Raw genomic sequence first — 24,121 nt, forward strand, 5'->3', positions numbered from 1 at the left:
GATGGAGGCATCTGCATATTTATCTTCCATCGTTATCTCCCGTTTTCTCCAATATTTTTAGTTAATTCATTTATACTTTGTCAAGATTGATAACATTTATAGTCTGTTCAGGACATTTATCCTCACCCTTTGCTTTATTTTACCAGTTAGATGGCATGAATGTTTTCTGTCAATTTGTTTACTGTAGTGTTTTCACTTGTCATTTGATTGGCTGGAGTTTGACCTCAAGAGGATCATATCTTTATTCCTTAAATTTTTACTGTGTTCCTGTTGGTGGGAATGTAAAGTAGTACAACCATTATGGAAGAAAGTATGGTGGTTCCTCAAAAAACTGAAAATAGAACTACCTTATGACCCAGCAATCCCTCTACTGGGTATATATCCCAAAAACTCAGAAACATTGATACGTAAAGACACATGCAGCCCCATGTTTATTGCAGCATTGTTCACAGTGGCCAGGACATGGAAACAACCAAAAAGCCCTTCAATAGATGACTGGATAAAGAAGATGTGGCACATATACACTATGGAATACTACTCAGCCATAAGAAATGATGACATCGGAACATTTACAGCAAAATGGTGGGATCTTGATAACATGATACGAAGCGAAATAAGTAAATCAGAAAAAAACAGGAACTGTATTATTCCATACGTAGGTGGGACATAATACTGAAACTAAGAGACATTGATAAGAGTGTGGTGGTTACGGTGGGGAGGGGGGAATGGGAGAGGGATAGGGGGTGGGAGGGGCACAAAGAAAACAAGATAGAAGGTGACAGAGGACAATCTGACTTTGGGTGGTGGGTATGCAACATAATTGAACGACAAGATAACCTGGACTTGTTATCTTTGAATATATGTATCCTGATTTATTGATGTCACCCCATTAAAAAAATAAAATTATAAAATTTAAAAAAAAAAAAAAAATTTTACTGTGTTCAAAATATTTGTCTGGAAATAGGGCAAGAATCATGATTTTACTCATATGTGGGATATAAAGCAGAAACCAACAAATGAGCAATTAAACAAAAAAACTTCACTGACAGAGGCAACTGTATGGTGGTTACCAGAGGGAAGGAAGGTTGGGAGGAGCTTGAAGAGGGTAAAGGGGATCAAATATATGGTGACCAAAGGATACTAAACTTTGGGTGATGAAAACACAATGCAATATATAGATGATGTGTTATAGAAGTGTACACCTGAAGTGTATAAGACAGCAACTTTTAAATCTCTCATATTTTTTGTATGTATCTCTGGATTAATAAGTGATGCTATTTCATAATTTTTCAGATAAAGGAATTACGCATTGATTTACTACAAGGGAGGGTTTAGCTCTTTTACAATCCAACCCCAACCCACATCGTCCATCTGTACATATGACTTACAACTATATACTTCCCTTCCTTTCTTCTTCCTTACCATTTGGAGTTAAATCAATATTTAGTGGTCATATTATGAGTATATAACTATTTCACAGCTGAACTACATAGTATGCAGTGGTTATATTTTCTTTCTTGAACAAATTTTTTTTTGTTTTTTCTTCTGTTTAATTTTTTTGGAGTTAAAATATGCTTCTTTTGACATAACTTTTTTGTGTAGCAACCCAAGACCTTATCAGAATAGAAACTTTATTAAAATATATTTAAACATATTAAGTATTCCATATATTTCATATTCTTCTTGAAAATGTCTCTCCTGTACTCCGGTGTTTTTCTGCTCCAGCCTGGACTATGTGCACTCCAAGGTCTGATCAGTTCTCAGTCTAAGAATTCATCATCCATCCTGGGAATTTCTTTCCCGTCTAGAGCCCTCATTACCTGCACGATTTCTTCATTGTTGGTATGTCTTCATTTTGTCAGCTCACATGTCCTGTTAGACTTCTAAGAAGGTTCGCTTCAGAGGAAAATTATTGAGACCTTGCATTTTCAAATTATCTTTGTCGCACCCTCATAATTTAACATTTTGGCTGGATATGGAATTCTAAGTGGAAAAGAATTACATTACATTTAAAGAAATTGCTTCATCGTCTCCTAGTACTAATGTAAGTACTTGTAAATCTGATTCTCCAACATTTGTATGAGCTCTGGACACTTTGGAAACTCAAAGTTCTTCAACCCTGATGTTCTGGAAATTTGCAAAAATTTACCCCAGCGGAGGTTGTTTTTGCCTTTGACATGCTAGCATGTACTATGTGTAACTATAAAGAGACATCTGAAATAATGGTCACACAAGTTAATGATAGTGATTCTAGGTGGTAGGATTCTGGGTGAGTTTTTGCTCCTTTTTTCTACTTCAATATTTGTATGTATCACTTTTCTTAAAATGTTAAAGACATCTTGTGATACTTTTAGGGTAAATAGAAAGAATAGGGAAAATGTGGAAGTAATTTTTCAAGGATAATGGAATCCTAGGAAAAGGTAACTTTGGTGAAGGAAGAAGAATACCTACTTTACTTGAGATAAAAGGATAAAACGATAATTGTAAAGAATAAAAAACTAACCCATGTTCAGAGATAAAGTTCACACCAGACGTTCAGATAAGCTCCATCATTTCAGAAAAGTTAGAGATGAGGTCATTTCCAGTGAAACCATTTTTTTATAAGAAGCACGTCATGGAAAACATGAACTCCAGGTTTTGAGGCAATTGAACCTTCTGATCTGAGAATTGAGTGTGTCAGTTTCACAACTCCAGTATCCCCTGACTAGATTATAAGGTAGTTGAATAAAACGTGAAGGATGAAAATATAAACAGGCAAGAGGGGATATGGTGAAATTAAGGGAGGAAATAATAGCAGTAGGTGGAGGAACAGCAGCTACCTTTTGTTGAATGCATGCTGTATGCCAAGCAGAATGATAAATGCTGTCCCTACATTTGGTCCTTTTAGCAAGTGAGCTTTAGAAAGGTTGAGAAATCTGCCCACAGTCACACAGATTGCCAGTGGTAGAACTGGAATCCAAACACAGTCTGCCTGGCAAAAATAAATCTTTGGTTTTTAAATATGAATTTTAATTTATCTTTTCTTTACATACTGACTTCTCAAATAAAGGCCTACCTTTAAATAGTTTTAATGTCCTTATTGAGACTTGTGTTTTCTTAACTATATTAAGAGAACACATTCAAATGCCCTCCAAGTGTTCTCACCTCTGCATGATGAAAATTGAGTTTCCTCTATCTTGTTTCTTGCCTCTTATGTTACTTTCATTTTTGCAAACTCAATTTCTTCCCCAATCATTGGAATGGCACCTTCTAGCTCAGCCTGGATAGAGTATCCATCTTTATCTCCCCCTGTTTGGTAATACAACACCCGGATGTGGATCCAGGTTTTCAATTTCAATGCCGACACATTCTCTCCTTGACCCTGGCCAATCTTTTTGCTTCCTTGTCCTTATGCATATAAAGCCAGCAGCAAGAACTGCATTTAGGAATATTCAGATGCAGAATATTCTTAAAACATTGGAAAGGTCTTTGACAAAACATTGAATAGAATTGTGAAGAATTAATTAACATTTTATTGCTTTGAAATATGGCAAAGCTTGTTGATATATTAAAATAACCCAAACTCCTATGAATAATTCACTCTGTCTACAGAATTCCTCTCAGTCCACTCCCCATTAAAGGTATAAAGCAGTTATGATCACTGGCAGTTTGACTCAAAGCATGGCAAAAGGCAGTAAAATGCATCATCTCAACTACTGCCTCAATTATTTTTTATTTGCCCTAATTTTTTTTTCCAGGTCCTGGACTGGAACCGCGGGTTACAGTTTCAATTCACTCACAATCAAGCAAACTCAAAAGACTTTGGAGCTCCAATCTTTCTTTAGATTTTGAGCTATGTTTAAAGAAAAAATTGCAACAAATATGCTTATGGGGGCTCATCCTGTGGTCAAGGCTAATGGATCTGAAACTTAGGGAGAGAGCAAAATCAGTCCAATTTCTCGGATAAAGAAAACTAAACGTTAGTACTCAGTGTGATCATTTAAATACTTTCCTTTTGTGAAATCAGAGCACTTCACATATTTTGGCCGCTAATCTTCAGTTTGTTTACCAAAGAATAACACTAGTTAGATGGGCTTTCTAAGGTATGAAAAGAAGACTTGTAATGAATTCAGAGACTGCATAAGGGTATGTGATTATAATCAAATTATTTCTTCTCTTTGGATTCAGGAGAATGATTCTAACTTTCTTCTTTCAGAGAGAATATATTTTCCCCTATTCTCTGACATTTTGGGGGCTCATAGTTTGTGTTTGAAAACTTTACTTAAAAGGAGAGTAAGAAAGTTCCCTTGAGGAATTGGCAAAATGATAAATTCACTGTGCCTGTTCTTTGGCTCAAATGGGAGACAATTGTGGTGCAGTGGAGAGGACCATGGAGCAGGCAATATAAAGTACCTTTATATAAATTCTAGTTTTGTGATTTCTATTTATGTCTATGATCAATTTTGAATTAATTTTTGTGAAATGTGTAAGTTCTTTATCTAGATTTATTTTTAATAGGAATGTTCAGTTATTTCACCACCATTTGGTGATAAAACTATCCTTTTCCATTGAATTGCCTTGACTCCTTTGCCAAAGATCAGTTGGCTATAGCTGTGTGTGTGTCTGTGTTCTTTTGCCCTTACCATGTTTCTTTTTTTAAAGATTTTATTTGTTCATTTCAGAGAGGAGAGGGAGAGGGAGAGACAGAGACAGAGAGAGAAGGGGGGAGGAGCAGAAAGCAACAACTCCCATATGTGCCAAGCCCAGGGTTTCGAACCAGTGACCTCAGCATTCCAGGTCAATGCTTTATCCACTGCTCCACCACAGGTCAAGCCACCATATTTCCTTGGTTACTGTAGCTTTATAGTAAGTGTTAAAGTTGGGTAATATGTCAGTTCTTGACCTTATTCTTCTTTTCCAACATTGTGTTTGCTATTTTCAGTCTTTTACCTTTCCATACAAACTTCAGGATAATTTGTCAATATTCACAAAATACTTTGCTGACAGTTTGATTGGGATGCACCAAACCTAGATAAGTTGGGAAGAACTAACATCTTGACAATATATTGAGTCTACTCATTCATGAACATGGGATATCTCTTCATTTATTTAGATCTTTAATTTTTTTTTTTTTTACAGAGACAGAGACAGAGAGAGAGTCCGAGAGAGGGATAGATAGGGAAAGACAGACAGGAACAGAGAGAGATGAGAAGCATCAATCATCAGTTTTTTGTTGTGGCACCTTAGTTGTTCATTGATTGCTTTCTCATATGTGCCTTGACCGTGGGGCCACAGCAGACCGAGTAACCCCTTGCTCAAGCCAGCGACCTTGGGCCCAAGCTGGTGAGCTTTGCTCAAACCAGATGAGCCCACACTCAAGCAGGCGACCTCAGGGTCTCGATCCTGAGTCCTCCACATCCCAGTCCAACACTCTATCCACTGTGCCACTGCCTGGTCAGGCTAGATCTTTAATTTTTTTATAAAAGTTTTGTAGTTTTTCTAATATAGTTTCTAGACATATTCTGTTGTTAGATTTACATCTGAATATTTCATTTTTAGGGTGGTAATGTATTTTTAATTTTAAGTTCAAATTTGTTCTGAATTTTGTTGCTGACAGATAGGAAAATAATTGACTTTTGTTGGGTTTTTTTGTTTGTTTGTTTGTTTGTTTCTTTTTTTTTTTTTCCTGAAGCTGGAAACAGGGAGAGACAGTCAGACAGACTCCTGCATGCACCCGATGGGGATCCACCCGGCACGCCCATGAGGGGTGACGCTCTGCCCACCAGGGGGCGATGCTTTGCCCATCCTGGGCGTCGCCATGTTGCGACCAGAGCCACTCTAGCGCCTGAGGCAGAGGCCACAGAGCCATCCCCAGCGCCCGGGCCATCTTTGCTCCAATGGAGCCTTGGCTTGTGGGAGGGGAAGAGAGAGACAGAGAGGAAAGCGTGGCGGAGGGGTGGAGAAGCAAATGGGCGCTTCTCCTGTGTGTCCTAGCTGGGAATCGAACCCGGGTCCTCTGCACGCTAGGTCAACACTCTACCACTGAGCCAACCAGCCAGGGCCGAAAATAATTGACTTTTGTATGTAAACCTGGTACCCTGCAAATGTGCTGTAATTGTTTATTTGCTCCACGATTTCTTCAGTTTTCTTTTCTTTTCTTGGGCTTATCTTTGGGATTTTGTACATGACAATCATGCCATCTGCAAACAAACACTTTGATTTATCCTTTCTTAATCTATATTCCTTTTACTTCCTTTTCTTGTCTTAATGCACTATATAAGACTTCCAGTATATGTTGAATAGGAGAGTGGGCATCTTTATCTCAATCCGATCTTAGGGTGAAATAATTTGTTTCTTATCATTAAGTATGATAATAGTTGTAAATTTTTTATAGATATTCTTTATCAAGCTGAGGAAGTCCACCATATTTTTAGTTTGCTGAAAGTTTTTATCTTGAATGAATGTTGGAGAATGTCAGGTACTTTTTCTGCATCACTTGATGTGAGCATATGATTTCTCTTCTTCAGTCTATTGAGGAGATCAGTTTAATTACTTGATTTTTTGTTATTGAGCCAGCCTTGTATACCTGTCACAAATCCCAATGGTTTGTCTTGTAATTTTATACATTGTTGAATATGATTTACTAATATTTTATTGAGAACTTTTGCATCTGTATCATAAGAGATACTGGTCTACAGTTTTCCTTCTTTATCTGGTATGGTATTAGGGTAATGTTGGCTTCATAGAGTAAGTTAGGAAGTATTCCTTTCCTTTCTAGTTTCTGGAAATGATTGTAGAAAATTGGCATTATTTCTTCCTTAAATGTGTGGTAGAACTCACAGGTGAAACTCTATGGGGCTGATGCTTTCTTTTTTTTTTTCAAGGTTATTGATTATTGTTTCAATCTCTTCAGCATTTAGACTGTGATGGTCAATTTTGTGTGTCAATTTGGCTGGGCCATGGGGTGCTTAGATATTTGGTTAAACGTTATTCTGGTGTTTCTGGATGAGATTACCTTTTAAGTTTGTAAACTTTGAGTAAAGCAGATTGCCTTCCATCATGTGGGTGGGCCTTAAACAGGTTGAAGGTCTGAATATAACAAAAAGACTGAACTCCCCTGAGCAAGAGAAGACTCTCCAGCAGACTGACTGCTTTCAGAGCCCATCTGCACAGGGGCACCTCCTGGTTCTGCAGCAGACAGCCTCGGTCTGAAACTGTAGCATTTCCTCTTCCGGGTCTGCAACCTGCTGGCCTACCCTGCAGATTCAGGATTTTCCATCCTCCATAATTATCTATGCTAATGCCTTATAATAAATCATATACATGATATATGTGTAAATTAGACATATATACATTCTATTTGTTGTGTTTTTCTAAAAAACCCTGACTCATATGTAGGCCTATTCAGATTATCTGTTTCTCCTTGTATTAATTTTGATAGTTGGTATCTTTCAAATAATTACAGTAGTATATTTCATCTAACTGATCAAATTTCTGAGCATAGAGTCATTAATGATATATTTTTTTTAATTTTTGTTTTTTATTTATTTATTTTTTGTTTTTATTAATTTTACTAGGGTGACATCAATAAATCAGGGTACATATGTTCAAAGATACATGTCCAGGTTATCTTGTCAATCAATTATGTTGCATAGCCATCACCCAAAGTCAGATTGTCCTCCGTCACCTTCTATCTAGTTTTCTTTGTGCCCATCCCCCTCTCCCTTTTCCTCTCCCTCCCCCCCCCCCCCCCCCCCCCCCGTAACCACCACACTTTTATCAATGTCTCTTAGTCTTGCTTTTATGTCCCAACTACCTATGGAATAATACAGTTCCTGGTTTTTTCTGATTTACTTATTTCACTTCGTATAATGTTATCAAGTTCCCAGCATTTTGTTGGAAATGATCCGATGTCATCATTTCTTATGACTGAGTAGTATTCCATAGTGTATATATGCCACATCTTCTTTATCCAGTCTTCTATTGAAGGGCTTTTTGGTTGTTTCCATGTCCTGGCCACTGTGAACAATGCTGCAATGAACATGGGACTGCATGTGTCTTTAGGTATTAATGTTTCTGAGTTTTGGGGGTATATACCCAGTAGAGGGATTGCTGGGTCATAAGGTAGTTCTATTTTCAGTTTTTTGAGGAACCACCATACTTTCTTCCATAATGGTTGTACTACTTTACATTCCCACCAACAGAGAATGAGGGTTCTTTTTTCTCCACAGCCTCTCCAACATTTGCTATTACCTGTCTTGTTAATAATAGCTAATCTAACAGGTGTGAGGTGGTATCTCATTGCAGTTTTGATTTGCATTTCTCTAATAACTAATGAAGATGAACATCTTTTCATATATCTGTTGGCCATTTGTATTTCTTCCTGGGAGAAGTGTCTGTTCATATCCTCTTCCCATTTTTTATTGGATTGTTTGTTTGGTTGTTGTTGAGTTTTATGAGTTCTTTGTATATTTTGGATATTAGGCCCTTATCTGAGCTGCTGTTTGAAAATATCATTTCCCATTTAGTTGGCTGTCTGTTTATTTTGTTGTCAATTTCTCTTGCTGAGCAAAAACTTCTTAGTCTGATGTAGTCCCATTCATTTATTTTTACCTTCACTTACCTTGCCTTTGGAGTCAAATTCATAAAATGCTCTTTAAAACCCAGGTCCACGAGTTTAGAACCTATGTCTTCTTCTTTGTACTTTATTGTTTCAGGTCTTATATTTAGGTCTTTGATCCATTTTGAATTAATTTTAGTACAAGGGGACAAGCTATAGTCGAGTTTCATTCTTTTGCATGTGGTTTTCCAGTTTCCCCAGCACTATTTGTTGAAGAGGATTTCTTTTCTCCAGTGTGTGTTGTTGGCTCCTTTATCAAAAATTATTTGATCATATATATATGGTTTTATTTCTGGACTTTCTATTCTGTTCCATTGGTCTGAGTGTCTATTTTTCTGCCAATACCATGCTGTTTTGATTGTCGTGGCTCTATAATATAGTTTGAAGTCAGGTATTGTAATGCCCCCAGCTTCGTTCTTTTTCTTTAGGATTGCTTTGGCTATTCGAGGTTTTTTATAGTTCCATATAAATCTGATGATTTTTTGTTCCATTTCTTTAAAAATGTCATTGGAATTTTGATGGGAATAGCATTAAATTTGTATATTGCTTTGGGTAATATGGCCATCTTGATTATATTTATTCTTCCTATCCAAGAACAAGGAATATTTTTCCATCTCATTGTATCTTTTTCGATTTCCCTTAACAATGTTTATAGTTTTCATTATATAGGTCCTTTACATTCTTTGTTATTTTTATTCCTAGGTATTTTATTTTTTTGTTGCAATCGTGAAGGGGATTATTCTTTTGAGTTTGTTCTCAAATGTTTCATTGTTGGCATATAGAAAGGCTATGGACTTTTGTATGTTAATTTTGTATCCTGCGACCTTACTGTATTGGCTTATTGTTTCTAGAAGTCTTTTTGTAGATTCTTTGGGGTTTTCGATGTATAGGATCACATCATCTGCAAAAAGTGATACCTTTACTTCTTGTTTTCCAATATGGATGCTTTTTATTTCTTTCTCTTGTCTGATTGCTCTGGCTAGAACCTCTAGAACCACATTAAATAAGAGTGGAGAGAATGGACAACCCTGTCTTGTTCCTGATTTAAGGGAGAAAGCCTTCAGTTTAGTGCCATTTAATATGATGTTAGCTGATGGTTTATCATATATGGCCTGTATCATGTTGAGATATTTTCCTTCTATACCCATTTTGTTGAGTCTTAAACATAAAATTGTGTTGTATTTTACCTAATGCCTTTTCTACATCTATTGATAAGATCATGTGGTTTTTGTTCTTTGTTTTGTTGATATGGTGTATTACGTTAACCATTTTACGTATGTTGAACCATCCTTGAGATTCTGGGATGAATCCCACTTGATCATGATGTATTATTTTTTTAATATGTTGTTGTATTCGATTTGCTAGTATTTTGTTTAGTATTTTAGCATCTGTATTCATTAGAGATATTGGTCTGTAGTTTGCTTTTTTTGTGCTGTCCTTGCCCGGTTTTGGTATGAGGGTTATGTTGGCCTCATAAAATGTGTTTGGAAGTATTGCTTCTTCTTCAATTTTTTGGAAGACTGAGTAGAATAGGAACCAAGTCTTCTTTGAATGTTTGATAAAATTCACTAGTATAACTGGGCCTGGACTTTTATTTTTGGGGAGGTTTTTAATAGTTTTTTCTATTTCTTCCCTACTAATTGGTCTGTTTAGGCTTTCTACTTCTTCATGACTCAGTCTAGGAAGGTTGTATTGTTCTAGGAATTTATCCATTTTTTCTAGATTGTTGAATTTAGTGGCATAAAGTTTTTCATAGTATTCTATAATAATTCTTTGTATATCTTTGATGTCCGTGGTGATTTCTCCTCTTTCATTTTGGATTTTGTTTATATGAGTTCTTTCTCTTTTTTCCATGGTAAGTTTTGCCAAGGGTTTGTCAATTTTGTTGATCTTTTCAAAGAACCAGCTTCTTGTTCTATTAATTTTTTCTATAGTTTTTCTGTTCTCTATTTCATTTATTTCTGCTCTGATTTTTATTATCTCCTTTCTTCGGCTGGTTTTGGGTTGTCTTTGTTCTTCTTTTTCCAGTTCCTTAAGGTGTGAAGTTAAGTGGTTCACTTGGGCTCTCTCTTGTTCATATAGGCCTGAAGTGATATGAACTTCCCTCTTATCACTGCTTTTGCTGCATCCCATAGATTTTGATATGTTGTATTATCATTTTCATTTGTCTGTATATATCTTTCGATCTCTGTGCTTATTTCTTCTTTGACCCATTCATTTTTTAAAAGTATGTTGTTTAGTTTCCACTTTTTTGTGGGGGTTTTTTCCTCTTTTTTGCAGTTGAATTCTAGTTTCAAGGCTTTATAATCAGAAAATATGCTTGGTACAACTTTGATTTTTCTGAATTTGCTGATGTTGTTTTTGTGGCCCAACAGATGGTCAATTCTTGAGAATGATTCATGTACACTGGAGAAAAATGTATACTCTGTCACTTTGGGATGAAATGTCCTGTAGATGTCTATCATATCCAGGTGCTCTAGTGTTTTGTTTAAGGCCAATATATCTTTATTGATTCTCTGTTTGGATGACCAAACTAGAGCCGTCAGCGGTGTATTGAAGTCTCCAAGTACGATTGTATTTTTGTCAGTTTTTGGTTTTAGGTTAATAAGTAGCTGTCTTATATATTTTGGTGCTCCTTGGTTTGGTGCATATATATTAAGAATTGTTATGTCTTCTTGATTCAGCTTCCCCTTAATCATTATGAAATGACCATTTTTGTCTCTGAGTACTTTTGCTGTCTTGTAGTCAGCATTATCAAATATGAGTACTGCTACACCTGCTTTTTTTATGTTATATGCTTAGAGTATTGTTTTCCAGCCTTTCACTTTGAATTTGTTTTTATCCTTGTTGCTTAGATTAGTTTCTTGTAGGCAGCATACAGTTGGATTTTCTTTTTTAATCCATTCTGCTACTCTGTGCCTTTTTATTGGTGAGTTTAATCCATTTATATTTAGTGTAATTATTGACACTTGTGAGTTCTTTATTGCCATTTTATGCATTGCTTTCTGTTAGTTTTGTGTCTTGTTTGATTCTTCTCTTTCGTTTTTCTATCTTTTGTTTTTGTTTGGTTGTATTCCATACATCTCTCCTCTGTTGCTATCTTTTTAAAATCATGTGCTTCTGTGGTGGTTTTTTCAATGGTGGTTACCATTAAGTAATGAAAAGGGTTCCTACCCTGTTCATTGTAGTGCACTATCTTGTGAGTACTTTTGCACTCCATCGTCCGTTGCTACTGTTAATCTCTGTCCTCCCCCCCCCCCTTTTATGTTGTTGTCACAGTTTAAATTTGGTTTTATTGTTTTCTTCATGGAGCTTTTACTTGTGATTTTGTTTTGTTTTGTTCTTTGTTTCTGGTTGGAAAACCCACTTTAGTAATTCCTGGAGTACAGGTTTTCTGATGATAAATTCCCTCATCTTTTCTGTATCTGTGAATGTTTTTATTTCTCCTTCATATTTGAAGGATAGCTTTGATGGGTATAGTATTAATGGCTGAAAGTTCCTCTCTTTCAGGACTTTAAATATTGAGGTCCACTCTCTTCTAGCTTGTAGAGTTTCTGTTGAGAAATCGGATTATAATCTAATGGGCCTTCCTTTATATGTTGTATTCTTCTTTTTTCTGGCTGCCTTGAGAATTTTTTCTTTGTCGTTGGTTTGTGCCAATTTCATTATGATGTGCCTTGGAGTAGTTTTGTTGGGGTTATGAAAACTCGGTGTTCTGTTTGCTTCTTGAATTTGAGGCTTTAGTTCTTTCCACAGGTTTGGGAAGTTCTCATCTATTATTTGTTTTAATATGTTCTCCATTCCATTTTCTCTCTCTTCTCCCTCTGATATACCTATTATTCTTACGTTATTCTTTTTGATAGAGTCAAACAATTCCTGTAGAGCTTTCTCGTTTTTTCTATTTTTGAGTCTCTTTCTTCTTCTCTCTGTTGTGCCTCAAGTTGCTTGTCTTCTATTTCACTAATCCTACCTTCTATTTGGCCTTTTCTATTAGCTAAGCTTGTTACCTCATTTTTCAGCTTGTGAATTGAGTTTTTCATCTCTGTTTGATTTGTTTTTATAGTTTCAATTTCCTTGGTAATATATTCTTTGTGTTCATTGAGTTGTTTTCTGAGCTCTCTAAATTGTCTTTCTGTGTTTTCTTGTATATCTCTGAGTATTTTTAGGATTTCTATTTTAAATTCTTTGTCTTTTAGCTCTAAGTTTTCCAATATTTTAAATTTTTTCTCCATAGATTTTTCCTCATCTATCTGTGCTACCTCTCTGTCTTTTGTATCCATGATATTCGATTTCTTTTTCCTTAATGGAATCTGAGGGTGGTTTTGTTGATAGTATTATTGAGAATTAATAAAGAATAAAAAATTAAAATTAAAAAGAATAAAAAAAAATATTACCCCCCCCTTTTGCCCTCTCCTCTCCTCTCCCCTCCTTCTTGAGAAAATCTTGTGGTGAACTGTGAATTATATTGTGCTAAATAGAACAAAAACTACCTATAATGGAGGGCCTGAGTTGGAGAGAAGTGATAAAGGGGCAAAAAAGGGGCATGAACCCACAAAATGCAAAAAAGGAAAAAATTTGGGTCAAGAATAAAATGATTTACTTTTAGGTGATGGTTGACTAAGAGATATGATGAGAGAGATAAGAGGAAAACAGGAAAAAGGGGAAAAAATTAAAAAGTTTTTATTATATTTAGTGGAGCAAGAACTAGATAAAATGGAGAACCAGGGTTGGGAGCACTGCTAGTGAGTTTAAAAAGCGAAGTAAAAAAAAACCCAAAGTGCCACAAAGAAAAACTTGAGTCCCAGATAAAGTAATTTGTTCATGATTGAGGACTGAATGAGAGGAAAAGTAAAGGAGAAAAGAAGAAACTAATATAGAGGGAGAAAAAAAGAAAGAAAGAGGAAAACACAAAAAGAAGAAAAAAGAATAAAAGGAGAGAGAGAGAAAGAGAGTGTTAAGGTTTTGGAGTGCAACCCTCATAGAGAGAAAGGAAGAAGAAAGAAAAGATAATGGGAGATGTAACACTTATGGGTAGTGTAGTTTAAGGAGAGGAGAGAGTAAGACCAGCAGAGAATTAAACGACCAAATTGGAAGAGGAAGAAAATAATCAATACAAGAAGATAAGAGAAACAAACAAACAAATATAATAAAATGGGATAGGTTATAAAGTCTTGATTTATAAAGTCTTGGATTATTCTTGATTTTGAAAGGTTATCTTTGGCCTGACCTGTGGTGGTGCAGTGGATAAAGCATCGACCTGGAAATGCTGAGGTCGCCGGTTCGAAACCCTGGGCTTGCCTGGTCAAGGCACATATGGGAGTTGATGCTTCCAGTTCCTCCCCCTTCTCTCTCTCTCTCTCTCTCTCTCTCTCTCTCTCTCTCCCCCTCTCTGTCTCTCCCTCTCCTCTCTAAAATGAATAAATAAAAAAAATTAAAAAATTAAAAAAAAATTAAAAAAAAAAAAAAAAAAGAAAGGTTATCTTCTTGCTTTTTCTTTTCTCTCCCTCTTCCTGGTCAGTGACTCTGTACTCTGGGTTCTTCCCCTGTGGCATGCTTAGGTAGAGGTTTTCAGTTGATAAGTCTCTATGGCGATGTCCTATATTGGGCTTCAGTTTCGTTGGCAGTAGAGGCTCATTAGCATTTGCAGGCTCTGCCAATGAGAGAGTCCATATTCCTGGAGCCTCTCTCCTAGTCTTTACTTCCTGAATTAGTAGCCTGATGATCCAGCTATGGGGTTGCTGCTGCCTCTGCCTGGAGAGTAAGAGGCTCAAAGAGCTGGCAACTCCCCACTCTATTCCCACTCAGTGCAGGGCTCTGGGTAAGGCTCAATCAGTCAGAGTCACTAGTATAGTCAGGCAGGGCTTTGGCCCACACAAAGACCTCTGACTCTGCCCCTCTGTCCGGGAACACAGGCGCCCACTCCCGGGGGAATCTCTCCCCACTATCTGCGCTCGCCAACCAGGATATCAGGCCGGCTGCCTCTCACTCCCGGTGAGGTGCCCCGCCCACACAGAAAAGTTCAAGTGTAGGGAATTTCACTCCCACTCACTCCCCACGCGCTGCTTTTCAGGGCACAGGGGCGACCCTGAGACTCTGGTTTCAGCCCACAGAAAGGCCTCTGACCCTGCCCCTCTGTCCGGTAACACAGGCTCCCACTCCCGGGGCTCTAGGAGAAATCTCTCGCCCACTATCTGCACGTGCTGACCAGGAGATCGAGGCAGATGGCTGTCCCAAGTGCCTTTCTTTGTCTGGGTTTGGCACGAGCGTTAGCTTGTGTTGACTGGGTTGCCACAAGCACAGTTATTCCTTGGCTTGGATGTCCATGCCCCAGCCTGGTTCGGACGTTTGTGCCGCAGTCTGGTTCTATTCACACGCTATGCCCGCTTTAGTTTCTATACTCTCAGTTCCCAGTGAAAGCAGCCCTTATTTAGGTTAGTGAGGAAGGCGGAGTGTTTCTTACTCCCTATTTCCTTCGGGGTTGATTATATATTTAGTCAATTTTTCGCTCAATCATACCTTTGTGTTTAGTGTGGAACTTCTGGAGGCTCCAAGGATAGATTTTTTTGTCTCTGGTTGAAGATCTTGTTGAATTTTGGGGGAGATTTATCGGTATCGCTCCTTATGGCGCCATTTCTCTGACGTCATCTTCATTTTTTCTTTTTTTTCTTTTTTTACAGAGACAGAGAGAGTCAGAGAGAGGGATAGACAGGGACAGACAGACAGGAACGAAGAGAGATGAGAAGCATCAATCATTAGTTTTTTGTTGCGTGTTGCAACACCTTAATTGTTCATTGATTGCTTTCTCATACATGCCTTGACCGCGGCCCTTCAGCAGACCGAGTAACCCCTTGCTCGAGCCAGCGACCTTGGGCTCAAGCTGGTGAGCTTTTGCTCAAACCAGATAAGCCCTCGCTTAAGCTGGTAACCTTAGGGTCTCTAACCTGGGTCTTCCGCATCCTAGTCTGATGCTCTATCTGACCGCCACTGCCCGGTCAGGCCATTAATAATATTTCTTAATTATCATTTTAATGTGCCTGAGATCAGTCATGATGACCCTTCTTTCATTTCTGATATTACTAAATTATGACCTCTCTCTCTCTTTTTTTCTTAGGCTGAGTAAAAGCTTATTAATATGTTAAATCTTTTCAAAGAACCAGCTTTTTTTATTTATTTAGTGATTTTCTGTTTTTAATTTCATTGATTCCTGGTTTAATTTTTATTATTTTTTTTCTGCTTGCATTAGGCTTAAATTGCTCTTCTTTCTCCAATTTCTTAACATGGAAGCTTAGACTTTTTTAAAAAAAATTGCTATTTTTTTAATGTGTATTTTATTGATTTGAGAGAGAGAAGAAAGGAGACAGACAGAGACTACAGGAACATTGATTTGTTCCTGTATGTACCCTGACCAGGGATTGAACTGACAACCTCTGTCCTTCAGCATGATGCTCTAGCCAAACAAGCTATCCGGTCAGGGCAGAAGCTTAGACTATTGATTTTAGATCTCCTTATTTGTATATGCATTAGATGCTATATATTTTGCTCTAATTATTTTCACTGCACCCTACAAATTTTGATAAATTATATTTTTTATTTTCATATCAGACAAAATACGTGGTCTACATTAGTGAATGATCTGGGTAAGCCACCAACTCAATTTTAAGTTACAAAAAAACAAATTAAAACTGATTCAAAGTGAATTTATAAAATTAGTGAGGTAAAATGGACACTGAAGCAAGACTAGGGAAGAATGAACAGGATTTAGCATGTTATTGCTTTAGTTGACTACAGTGATAAAATAAATTTCCAAACTTGACTTACCACATACCTGTCCACCCATCCATGTAAACAGCCTTTTAAAATCATTTTTATTCAGGTTGTTCCTAGGCGAGGTGTCTGCACCAGAGATCCCAAGAGAAGAAAGTGCACTCTTTTAACTCTTTCACGACTTGGTTACGCCCCAGCAGTTTTCGGGGTGCTCCTGAGGCAGCTCCTAGTGTTGCTCGGCCCCAGGGAATGAGGGAAGTGACCTGGTTTCGTCCTGAGCTCTGCATGCCCATGCCACACATACTGCAAACAGAAATAAACCCCAAGGGTGGCTGACACTTCAGTGAAAGAGCAATCCATTCGCTGTTGTCAATTGTTTATTTTTTGGTTGGCAGTATCAACTGGGAAGTGTTGAGTATATTACCACTCTTCGTATCTTCAATGACAGTTTTGCCACCAGGGTGATGAAAATGGTGATTAGAGTTTGGTGGTAACACAGGTGACAGGTGACCTGTCTTTTCTCCAGGACTTCTCATTCCGACTGCATTCCAGTCGTTCAGAAAGAGAAAATTCCAGCAGCAGCAGTCCTACCTCTGGCTCTGTTTGTGGCGGGGCCCGCTTCCAGCGGGTTTGGCTGGCTCTCCTGGCTGGGCCTTCTCTCTCCAAGGTCTCTACATTTATTTAGATCTTTAATTAATACCATCCCCAGGGGCAGACATGACACTAGGGAAACGGAGTGAAATCTCTAGTGTGGGTCCATTCCGAAATTCCACAGCATGGACTCAGGGTCTGTTTGGAAAGACTTTTGAAAGGTGAATCTTGTTCTATAAGAGCTTTTGCAGCTCCTTGTTGGCAGCTGTTCACGAGTAGAAGAGCGTCACACATGTGTAACTGTGCCCCATGTCCCCACCCCCCACTCTGTAGGAATTAAAAGCTGCTCCTGGCGTTGGAACACTAACCATGACTTGGCTCAGACTGCCCTGGGGATGAGGAGGTCCTGCAGGTGTGGCGCTGCACCTAAGTCTCTCAGCCCCTTGGAGACTGTTCTAACCACGGGGTGACAGGTGCTAGGTCACACTTACCCCTGCCCTCCTACCAACCTCGGCACTCATAAGGCTTTCCATCTTTCTCCAAAGAAAACCCTTATCTTTAGGAGCCAGGACAGTACGAACATCCTTCAGGATGAGAAATGAAGTGAACTGAGCTAGTTCAACTAGAATGGATGAACGATATAACTTATGGAGTAAAAGAGGACCCAGGGAAACGAGCACAGTTGTTTCCAAGTGTCTGCATGAAACGTTTGTTCTTCTCAGTTTTCTATCTTTTCATTCCTGGTACTGCCCACCTGAGAGGAGCTTGTATAAGGCCCAGTGAGTGAGGTGGTGCCGTTATCCACATAGGGATGGATTCACTTCGATTTGCCTTCCTAAGAACCCAGGATATCAAAGTCAGGTCGCAGGCTGGGCTGGCATGGACAGAGGCGCCCTGCGTTCTAGTCCAGCCTCTGCCCCCACAGCCTTTTTTGGGGTTTCAGTTTCTTTGTCTCTAAAATTGCTCACTTCCAAATCTTACTGTGAGGTAGAATACAGTGTTTTACATTTCATAAAATTTGGAGTTTATAGAATGTTTTCACATATATTTAAGCCTTACGACATGTAGAAAGGTGTTATTATCTTTCTACAAGAGGAATGAAAACTGAGAAGAGAGCATGTATCTTACCCAAGATCATATAACTTGAGGACACTGAGCCAAATTTGATTATCTAGGTACCTCATGTTAGTGGAATCAGGCAGTATTTATTCTTTCCTGATTGGCTCGTGTCACTTAGCATTTTCTGGTTGTTCCGTCCTGTGTGTTCCCAACGCATAGACACATTTTCAGGGTCCTTATGAGATCATGGCTTAGCTTGTGGTTCCTCAACTCTTCTCTAGGCTGGAGCAGCCTGAGGACAGGCATCGTCTCCTTCATCTTTGTTTTCCACAAACAAAGGTGCTTGTCCCGGTGCCCAGCGTTATGTACACATACTTAAAAATCATTTACTAAGTGAAAAAAGTAACATAATAGGAACAAATAAAGAAGTCAAGATTGATTTTCAAAGGCATACAAGTCCTTTCCACAGGACACAGGAGCCTCATTCTCTTTGCAAAAGTCACACCCTGGTTCTCTACACCTCAAGACTGTTGACATCACCCTGCTTCCCTCCACTCCCCTGTATTGCAGAAGAGAATAGGGAACAGGAATGAGGAGCATCGTTTGGAAAGGCTGACCTCTGGTTTAGAAAGATTCAAGTGTAATGCACGTCAACAGCAGCAAGCATGTCAGCAAAAACGTGGTGTGGAGCCAAGATGTTCTCTGTGACAGAGAGAGAGAGAGAGACTGTGGGGGAAGAAGCCCTTCCCTGGTGACCGTGAATGAACAGAACTGGAGCTGGGAGAGGGAGAGCACCTTCAGGGAGGAGCACCTCTCGTTCATCCGTCTAAGGAGCTAGCAAAAGGTGGACTTCACTATAGGGCCACTGAATTCAGCGGAGATAGCAATAAGGAATCGTGACTGGCCAAAGACCAGCTAAACAAATCAATTTGAATAAAATAAGAAGGTGTCAAAATCCCAAATGGCAACCCCGAAGTCATGATGAACCTACTTTAATACATCTGGGAGTTCCTCACATAGTGAGTGGATTTATATTCCTAAGGGTTATTCATAAGTCGATGTTTGAAACAGAGAATTCGCATACCACAGAGATGTTCAGAGCGGTAGTGAACCAGGCCAGCACACGGATGTCCATTTTATCTGTCCAGTTAAAGAGTGAGTGCTGTGGCAGAAAGAACTCAGGCATCATAGATGACCAGATGCACTGAGATGTGAGCATTTGCATTTCAGAAGAAAAACAGCCTGACCTGTGGTGGTGCAGTGGATAAAGCATTGACCTGGAGCACTGAGGTTGCCGGTTCGAAACCCTGAGTTTGCCCAGTCAGGGCATATGCGAAAAGCAACTGTAAATTGGTGATTCCCACTCCTCCCCCTGCCCCTTTCTCTCTCTCTCTCAAATCAATAAATAAAATCTTTTTAAAAAATAAAGAAAGAAGGAAGGAAGGAAGGAAGGAAGGAAAGGAGGGAGGGAGGGAGGGAAGAAGGGAGGGAGGAAAGGAAAGGAAAGGAAAGGAAAGGAAAGGAAAGGAAAGGAAAGGAAAGGAAAGAAGGGAGGAGGGAGGGAAGGAAGAAAGGAAGGAAGGGGGAAAGAGAGAGAGAGAGAGAGGGAGAGAGAGAGAGAGAGAGAGAGAGAGAAAGAAAAAGAAAAACAGACTCCCAACTAGCATCAAGCTAGTGGTGGCATGAGCAGTGTCTGAAGGAGTGAGGAGGGCTGGCAGTGAGAAGATGAGGACAGTGTGACACCTTCCTAGTAGTCCCTCAGCCTGGAGCTGAGGGTGCTGAGAGAACTCAGTTGCTGCCCATCTTCGGGACAGCATCTGAGTTGCCGGCATGTTAGGAAACAAACAGCAATTCCAGGGGCCGGCTGGGGCAGACGCTCCAGGCTGGGGCCCCGGCCTTGGTGTTTAACAAACTCCCTGATTCTGGCACATGGCCAGGTTTGGGAACCAGTCGCTAACCTCTGCTACTTCTCTTCCAGTTAATAGGCTCTGAGGTCAGCAAAGAAGGGGGATGGAACAGATGGGGACTGGAAAAACTCGAGCGAGTGGCTGAAAGATGGAAGGGAAGTCCCTCCTTTTAGTGGCTAGGAGGGGAAGGAAGTTATGGCAGCTTACCATATAAGCGGTGAGGAAACGGAACCTTAGCCAAGGTCGCAGAGCAGAGGGGAGAGCTGGGGGTCTACCCCAGGCCCCTGACTCATTCCCACGCCTGCCCCTCATCTGCTGCAGAGTTCTTTCTGCCTCTGCCATGTGGTGAGCAGATACACTCCAGAGCCTGCCAGTGCTGTCACACTGTGAACTCCTAAGAATGTAAGCTACCAGTAATGTCCAGGTGACCAAGTAGAAGGTGGAGGCACAGCCAGACCAAGCACACCCAGCGAAGCCCACGGAGGCCATCTTCCAAACCTTGTTGGCTTCTGTGGGTTGGTGCCTTTGCCTCTCTCAGTTCCTCCAGGCGTAAAATGAAGAAGATAATATTTATGAATCTTCTTCACAGCACTTCAGTGAATCTTAATTCGTTTGTGTTTACTGTGTCCTTTGAAGATGAAAAGCTCTGTGTAAGAGCTAAGAGTCAGTATTCCACATTCCTTGATTTTTATTTGACAGGTCTAGAGCTCTACATTCTCTAAGACTCATCTTTTTCTTTCTTTTCTGCTTTTTCTAACCTGCTCCAAACCAGGAACTAGTGGAATGTCTTGAGCTTTCCTAACTATAAATGGTCTGCAGTATCTAATTGCTGGCTAGGGTTGTGGGGAAGGAGGGAGAGGAGGAAAGAAGCATGTCTAAACAGAAACTTCAAGCATTCCAAGATCTGCCCCTCAACCAGAATTCTGTGGCAGCTCTCCCAGCGCTGGCTTTGACCTTGGCCTGGTTGCATTGTGCATTTATACCCTCCGAGCTCCTGGCCCTTCAATCTCCCTTCCCACAACCCTCCCTCACCCCCTCCACTTCTACTCACAAGCACATAATCCCGATGAACGTGAGATGTGGGAACAGATGGAAATTCCTTTCTTTTTTAATGTAGTACTTGGCAGTTTTAACACTAAGTTCAGAAGCATTAAATGTTGTGAAATCTCTGCTCTTGAAAATCCTGCTCCTCACCCATTACAAGAGATAGTGAGTGATATACAATGAAAAAGAGAATGGCTTTGGTTGCAGAGAAGTAGTGGAATTAAAAGCTGTTTTCAAGATAATGATAAAAATTGTACTGTCCTTAAACAAACAATTTTTTAAAAACCCTTTAAAATTGGGTAAGGCAACTCTTCTTTCAAGAAATAAAACTCAATACAAAACTATGTGTAATTTTAAGGCTTGAAAGCCTTGCTTACCGTTCTGGCCAGCCTTCTGCCTTTATTCCTTTGGGCGGAATAACTCAGGGTACAAGCTGGTCCTGGTGAGCTGAGAAGTTGGGGCAGTTCGTCTTTGGCATATGCGGATCCAGTTGTACACCCTTCTATTCAGCTCTCTGTTGCTCCATTCCTGCCAGGCACAAAGAGGAACGTCTCTGCTCTTTTCCATTCATTCCTTCCTTCTCCTCTCCCACCCTCATCTCTACCCCTCTCCAGTCTGCACAACCATGGTTTCTAAAGGAAGAGCCCGGGCTTGACTAGGGTAGAGAACTAGAGGCATGTTACTTGTTCAGACATCTCTTCACTGTTAGGCTCATTAGTGAGGAATAATACTGCTGATAAGATGAAGGACAAAGGGAGGGGGCAGAGAAATTGTTTTTTGAAGGAGTTGAAAAAACTACCAAGTGAAAGAAATGAAATAGTATAAGGATTAAGAAAACGAGAAAACACAGAAAAAAATCTTGTTGCTTTGAGAGTTTCTTTGTTTTGACAGTTGTCCAGAAAGAACCATGATCTATGTTTTAATTAATTTATCATCAATTTTTTTTCTTTGTATATAAGGAAATAATCCTAAGACATCTGATTGAATTTTAAGCATGTTCCTACATTCTGTGTATCTGAGGGTTTAAGCCAAAAATCTGGGTCACAGAGGAAAAATTTTAGAAAGGAGTCCCCTGATGTACTAAATACTAAACATATTCTATTAAGACATTACTCCTTCTAGGCTTTGGTGGCAGGTGGGGGGGCGGGGCAGGTGACTGCAAACATGAAATTCACAGCTCTGGCTACAACCCTGTATGGTAAACTTACATTACTCAAGGGAGCAGTCCAGTATTTGGCAGGGGCCTATAGGATAAGCGGCACTTTCTTAGGACTGGAAGAAGTGCCAGCAGAGGCTAGTGTCCCTGGAAATCACCTTGTGTTCCATAATGGGAATTCACCATTTGGAACCTGTTTAAAAATTTCTTGACAAAAATTGCAGTGGTACTAACTGCTTTTACTATTATTTTGTACCCCGAGGAGCAGTAGTTGGAAACATGGTGCTTACTGGGGCCAGGCTGAAAATACAACTGATTGAAGCAGGTCATGACTAAGAGTATACAGGACTGCAGATACCCGGAAGAACCTGGGCTCAGTCTGAAATCCCAGCAAATCTACATCTATGAATTCATTCAACTTCCCCTGTCCTCCCTACCTGAGGCCCTGGTGCAGGAATGACGGAGAGAATCATGATTGTGTTAGGAATCTGAAGCTATCCAAAGCATGCCACACTCACCATTACTTTGTAAATGCCAAGACAGGCCAAGTCAAGATTACATGCATTCCTAGATTTTTCCTCTTTCTCTCTTCTTTCTACCCACCCTTCTCTTATTTTCACTTACCTTTTAAATCATAAGACCTAGTCTTTTATGGACAACTACATATATCCACCATAAGCAGGTAGGCACCATAAGAATCTCTAAAGAATGCCATGGGAGCCTCTGATCTCAGGGAAGTTTAGAAAGTACTAGAGAAGTCAAGAAGTAAACAAGAGAAAAAGCAAGATGGAATATATAACCCAAGAGATGTCTCCAGGTGGTGAGCAAATGTGTTACTATGACTCCAGAGGAATTACAGATCAAAGTGAAGTGAACTGCAGGGCTCTCAAGTTTCTTGAACAAGATGTGACTTGAAAAAACCATGAAAAGGAAGTAAGATTCAGCTAGTTAGAGGAGAAGAGAGTTTAGGTGATACGTACAGAGTGAGCCAAGGAATGCAAATAGGATAAGCTTTTATCCTTCCTTTCCTTCTTTCCCTTTATCCATACTCTAAGTTACCAAAGATGATCGGAAAATAAGGGGAAATAAACATTGGGGGGAGGTGCTCTCCTGACTGAATGGAGAATAGCATTTCTTTTCCTTGTATTCTGAAAACTCCTTGTGAGTCCGTGTTACTCATTGTAGATTCTGAATTACTAAATGCTCCGTGCCTCTGGCCTGAAACTACGCCAAGGAAAGCACTGAGTCCATATTTTGGAGCAGGAATTAAGTCTCATGCAGGATATCAGGCAGCTAAGACTGGATATAACAGAAAACACAGCTTGAAATGACTCAAACAATGAAGAACTGAATTATCTCATGTAACAAGTACAGAGGTTGGGAATAGTCTCCAGATTGGTTAATGCAGTGACCTGACACCATCATGAAAACCTAGTTTTTCTCCAATTTTTCTCCCTCCCATGATGAGACGCCTTGGGTTTAAATCCCAGTTCAGTCACTTACTAAATAATTGTATCTGAACAAGTGATGTTTCCATTTTAAGCTTCAGTTTCCTCACAGGATTAAATAACATAAGGTAGGTGGCGGCATTTAGTAGGTGCTCAATAAACACAGGCAATTCTTATCTACATTATAGCACATATTTTTTAAATTTGTTATTGAATTTCTTGGATGACACTGGTTCATAAAATTATACAGGTTTGGGGTACACAATTCAATATCATGTGTATATTGCATTGACCCCAAGTCAAGTCTCCTTCCATCACCATCTATTCCCTGGTACCCTCCTCTACCTCCCCCCCCCTTTTTGAGAGAGTAGTATTCTTCCGTGTACTTCATAGATAGTTTATAGTTCACTGGGCTTCTATTGTATATAATAAATTTGTAAAGTGCATTTTAAAGGAACTTGGAGCACACTTATTATTATTATTTTTTTTTTTTCTGAAGCTGGAAATGGGGAGGCAGTCAGACAAACTCCCGCATGCACCCGACCGGGATCCA

General features: G+C 39.4%; 1 protein-coding gene across 1 annotated transcript in view; it reads right to left on the reverse strand.

Moving 5' to 3' along the window:
* SMAD1 (SMAD family member 1) overlaps positions 1–21,363 on the reverse strand; it is a 186,014-nt gene extending 164,651 nt beyond the window's left edge. Inside the window, exon 1 of the mRNA XM_066232623.1 lies at positions 21,342–21,363. The gene's annotated coding sequence lies outside the window, so the exon portion shown is untranslated. The remainder of the gene's footprint in view (positions 1–21,341) is intronic.
* Between the last annotated feature and the right edge of the window lie 2,758 nt (positions 21,364–24,121).

Source organism: Saccopteryx bilineata, chromosome 1 (assembly GCF_036850765.1).
Source record: "Saccopteryx bilineata isolate mSacBil1 chromosome 1, mSacBil1_pri_phased_curated, whole genome shotgun sequence".
NCBI lineage: Eukaryota > Metazoa > Chordata > Mammalia > Chiroptera > Emballonuridae > Saccopteryx > Saccopteryx bilineata.